This window comes from Lathyrus oleraceus, chromosome 4 (genome assembly GCF_024323335.1).
Source record: "Lathyrus oleraceus cultivar Zhongwan6 chromosome 4, CAAS_Psat_ZW6_1.0, whole genome shotgun sequence".
In the NCBI taxonomy this organism is placed as follows: Eukaryota; Viridiplantae; Streptophyta; class Magnoliopsida; order Fabales; family Fabaceae; genus Lathyrus; species Lathyrus oleraceus.
This window is the reverse complement of record NC_066582.1, coordinates 347,008,365-347,014,344: the sequence shown is the minus strand read 5'-3', so window position 1 is coordinate 347,014,344 and position 5,980 is coordinate 347,008,365.

Below are 5,980 nucleotides of genomic sequence, written 5' to 3'. Positions count from 1 at the left end.
ATATATGGCTCAAATGAGCAAAGTGAAAATGGTATAAACATAAACAAGTTAAATGATATGTAAATGACAAATGAATGGTAAATAACTTGGAATTAAATTGCATAAAATAAATGACTTGAAAGTAAAGCAATATTAATAAGAATTAGTCAAATGTTAGTCAAGGTTAATTATATGTTAGTGGTGTTTTTCTTTTCAATTGATTAAGTCATTCTTTGGAGAACACTCAATAATCTATTCACAAGCATGGATCCTTGCACCAAGAATCCAAAGGAAGGAAAAAAGGCCAAGTTTCCATACAATACCATGAAATATGGGAGACTTACAATCTCACTTACTAAAATTCTATGCCTTTAGGGTCAAATTTAGCTCTATGTTAAGCAATCGTAATTGGACTTATGTAGAAGTCACAACTATCTGAGATCGAGCAATAAAAATTTAGGTGCTAATACATTTTAGAGATTTGGTATAATGAACCAAACTCCTAAAACATACCACACACTAAAAGAATAAATCAAAAGGGATGGACATATCTCAGCCATACTTGTATTGGTTCATCTGACACAAAGTCATTGATGAACCAATTAGCCTTAAGATATTGAGATTTCATTGGTCAATGAAAGGGATGGGAAAGAATGGGATTGAAGATGAAGAGGGATGGGAGATGAGAGAAACACAAATAGTCATGGGAGGAATTTTATCAAATTAAAATCATTCATTCATTTTGGGAGATGAAATGTACATTTCATCAATCCTCTAAATCCAATGATTTTAATCCAATAAAACTCAAATAAACCTTGATCAAGGCCCAAACAAATAGTCAAACATCACAGGACCATAAAAATGGCTCCACATAATTCTTACACAATTAATCAATTAAAAATCAAATTAAAAATGCACTTAAATTCAATTTAATTTGGTCAAAACCTAAAATCTCTTCAAAACACCAAATAAATGGCCAAGAGATTTATCCTAGGTGAAACAAGGTCAAAGGACCTTAGATAAAAAATTTCATGATTTTTGAAAAGTTAGAAGTATTTTTAAACAATTAAAAATATGAACAAACATTTAATTCATGAAAAATATCAAACTTAATCCAAAAATAATTTTAATTCAGAAAATGAACGAGAAAAATATTTGAAGATTTTTGGTGAAAGTCCCGTATTTTTTGGATTAAAAATGAAATTAATATGAATTAAACAAAATAAATGGATTAAACATAAAATCCGAAATTAAAAAGAAATTCAAAAAAACAAGGGCCATCAGATCTCCCTCATTAAATGAGGTGGTAGATCTGATGGCCACACGCGCGCGTTCCTTCATGCTCCTTGGTCAATGCATTGTACGCGTGGTAATCACAATGAACGCTTAAGATTAAAACATTTGAATCATATCAAATGGCCTGGGCTTCGCCAATGCACCACCAGAGCCCTAGCTCCGGTGATCACCATCGGTCTGGTTCAAGCTCAACTTCATGAAAAATGGAAAATGAATACACAAATTTGAAGAAAAAATGCCCAGGAGCACGAATCCGACCTCCATTTCTTCCAATTCCAAGTATATTGCAAGATACATGGATTTGAAATTTGAGGTTCATGATCTGAGTTGCTTCGATTTGACCTCAAAGCAACTCAATCTTGTTGCCTACATTGGTAGGACTTCAACAAACCAAAAATCACAAAGAATAATGGAGAATTGAGAGAGAATCGAAGAGATGAAGTTTCTAAAATTTCACCTTTGAGTTGCTTCAAATTCACTTGATCTTGATCTGGATTTGCTTGATTTCTCTTCCTCTTGCTTGCAGTGATCAATTGAGATGAAAAGGGAAATGAATTCTTGGAGTTTGAATTTTGAAACAGAAGGTGAAGTTCAAACTCGATTTCAATTGAAATCTTCAAGAATTCTATCGAATGAAGGGTTTAGATTGTTCTGGAAAAGCTTGGGCAAGGCGTTGATGAAGTTCTGAGCTCATAGCACTTGTATTTATAGCCAAATTAAATGCTCTTTGCAAACTTCCATTGGAAATCAAAAAATAGTAATTTGCATCATGATCTTGCATGGGCATGTACAAAGCCCAAAGAATGATTGGAAAAGGTCCAAAATCGTGCACAAGTCATGCTGAAAGCAATGCATTAAGCCATGCAATGTTGAAATGAATTTGATCATGAGAATCTTCCAAATGGTAACATGCATTACACTCATGCGCAAGTCCTTCAATATTGATCCAAATGAGATGATTTTCGAATTTTTGGAAAGCTGAGATCAAGGGGAACAACTTTCATGTTGAAGACGTTTCCATTTGAAGCTTGGATCATGATGAATTTTGAGGTGGAAGTTTGGAAAATCAAACATAAATAAAACTTTTTTAAGTACCAAGTCAAATGGACTTCAAATGGAAAATGTTCCTTCATCAAAGTTGTAGTTCTTTCAAACCTCTTAAATTTGGTAAAAAATTTGACCTCATTTGGATTTAGAACGAAGGAGTTATGCATTTTAGAAGTTGAGGAAAATCACTTGTTGAATGGTAATGGTCCAAAATGACCTATAATAATTCCTCTTGGCACATGCATTTTCAAGTTGAATTTGAACTTCTTCCAAACATAAACGTTTAAAAGCACATCTTGAATTTGATCATGGAATTTGAATGACTTTCATCTCATATAAATTGAGCAAGTTATGGTCTTGGGAAGTTGACCTCCTAACTAGGGTTCAGACAAAATGACCTATAATCTTTCACCATAAAAAATGACTTTACAAGCAAAAATAGCTCTAGACTTCAACATTAAAGTTGTTTATAATGTCATTTTGAGTAACTTTTATCTTGGAATCATTTTCATATGACAAAACGTGTAAGAGATAGGGTCTAAGGAACCCCAGTTTTGACCAGTTGACTTTCTCTGGTCAACCACCATGAGCCAACTTGCTAGCTTGACATTCTCTTGGTTTTTGGGACTCATGGAGGATCATATATGTGTAAGATAATGTAATATGAAGAATCCCTTGAAATATTTGATTAAATGATGAAGAAACTTGCTGAGGAAGTTACACAAGATACCCAGATGAATTAGGGCTTCCAAGGCAAACAAGCTTCAAACTCTTGATGAATTCTTGATCAAAATGATATGTGAAGACCATGGGGATCCATATATGATGTATAGAGTCAATGTGAACCACCTCTTGATTAGTCTCCTTGCATTGAGAGTGTCAAACCCTAGATATGAGCTTGATGGAGCATAGGTGAGCACACACACTACCTACAAAAGAGTTAAACTATACATTGACATATTTTTGGCATTTTGGTTAGTAAATAATGAAAAAAAGTATGATGAAATCAAATGTGCTTGGTGATCTCTCCCAATGCAAACCCAATGAATGAGGGGTAAGGAGAATGCCAAGGTGTGATCCCAAAGCTAATGCACATGATGAGATATCATGAGGGATCTTAGGGTCAAAATTGAGGTCTTACAGAAATGAACCTACATGCTATACGATTGGAGAATAATACATGTTCAAGAAAAAGAATAACACTAAAAATTTCAGAGGAAGAAGAAGAAGCGGAGTAGAATCAGGGAAGAGGAATTCATACCTGGTCAAATCAGTGATAAAATTCGGTGAGTTCTCCTTCATTCTCTTCGTGATTCATGGTTCATCGTGTAGCTTCGATTAATCCTCTTCCTCTTTGATCCCGCCACACGCAATCTGATTCGAGTTTGAAAATCTAGCACACTATACGATTCCGATATGATTCCAGAGCTTTGAATCCGTTGAAGCCAAGCGTTATCATGGATAAGACTGGTAGAGTGGTGTTTTGGAGGATGGTTAATGGAGTTCACGACCTAGGTTCGACTTAATTGTTATATGTACCATGGAGGCTCTTTTTCGTTTGGACCGTCAGATTCTATGGTGAGAAATCATGAACTGGAAAGCACAAGATCGTTGCAAGTTGCCATTGGTCGATTCGATTTGAGAAGTTTGAACTGGATTCGTGTTGCACTATTTGTATTTAGAATCGAAGATGAAGTGTGTGAACGATTTAGAGTTGAAAACGTGATGAAGCCATATGATGCATTATCGGTCTTTTTTGGCATAAACACGTTTAAAAGGGTTGTGTTTTACCATTAGGAGTTGGTTTCAATTCGAGCTTAAGCCCAAACGTTGTGGCTCGTGCATGCCCAAGACATGTTGACACCTCCCTCAAGCCTTTCTGCTTCAGTGCTTGGGCCTTGGTCCAAAGCCCAAAATTCATATTCACACCCCTTTCAAGTCTTTACACCTCTAGCGGTAAATTCGTGACCATCAAGCTATGGATAAACTTGACGTCAGTAAAACCATAGTTGCCACCACACTTTTATTGTTTCTAGAAGAAAAGGGAAAAGTACGAAGAAAACCCCAAAGATAAGAAGTTTTCAAATCAAAACTAAAAAAAGCCAGAGATTACAGGTAAAGGGGTTAGTTACATAGAGGGAAGATGTTAACACCCAAAGTGTCATAGGTACTCCTAGGGAGCCCTTTTTGTGTGCATATGTTTTTGGGTATAAATGATGTTTGATAAAATATAGAGTGAGGGGATGAGAAAAGAATTCATTGATTATATTTTTGTGTTTGACAAGACCTTCGGTCTTATGCCTACGTACCAACATAAAAATGAGGGATCAAAACCCCGTAGTTCGTGGTAAAAATTTCAAAGAAGTTAGTGAATTGATTTTAACAAAAAGTTTAACAAGAAAAGGGCACAGAAAGGCCAAACCTTTGAATGAGGTTGTTAGTTTTCTTTTGAAATTAGTCAATATGGTTAAGTTTATTTACAAGTTTGATTTAAGAAAAAGTTTGAAAATTCAGTGGCATAAGGCCAAAGTTTCTAATCATTAAAACATGTCTAAGTTTGAAATCACAAGAAAAGAAAGTTTTTGAAAAGATGGAGATTTTGTGAAGTTAAAGAAGTGGGGGGAGATGAAGAGACTACCCTAAGCAAAATTTAAAAGTTAAGCGTTGAAAAGATTTAACCAATGGGATGCAATCCAACAGACAAGAATGTCATATAGAAACTCATTTTCCTTTGGACTTTGGAAAGCAATAAACAATAAGTAATAAGCAATATTCAAGCATCATGTGAAGATCAAGGCATCAAATAAAGATAGCCATAATATCCAAGCAAGCATTCCATAACTAGTAGTCTTCAATATCTTCCAATGTATTAGATAAAATATTTCTTGATCAACTCATAACAAAACATAAAACATAGACAATAATAATAAAATAACAATTAAGCACAAAGACAGTAGCAGATGATTCAAAAAGGGAATCCAAGGTCTTGCATCAGATGAAGTCATAGTCAAAGATAGCTCAGTCTCAGATGTTGGCATTGGCCAAGTCCTTTAGCATAGAGAATGTTGCCTAGTTCTAAGTCCAGAAGTTCAGATCAAATCCCAACAGTCCAACCAGATGTTTTTTTAGGGTTTTTGTTGTTATTAGGTGTTTTAAGGTCCTAAGACAACAAACAAAACAAAAGACAAACAAACAATATATATAATCACAAGATATGGGTCAAATGAGCAAAGTGAAAAGTACTTGAAACATAAACAAATTGCATGAAATGTAAATGGAAATGAATGATATAGGTACTTGAAATTTAGAGTGCATAAAGTAAATGACTTGAAAGTAAAGCAACATTAATAAGAATTAGTCAATGGTTAGTCAAATATTAGTGGTGAGTTTTAATTGATTAAGTCATTCTTTGGAGAACACTCAACCATTCATTCACAAGTATGAATCCTTGAACCAAGACATCATCCATGAGAAGGGCTCTAACTTGGATAAATCAACAAGTATGCCACTAGCTCTCATGAATGGAAAAAAGGTCAAGTTCCCACACAATGCCATGAAGAAGGGGAAACTTACAATCTCACTTAATAGAATGCTATGCTTTAAGGGACAAATTTAACTTTATGTTAAGCAATCATAATTGGACTTATGTAGAAATCAC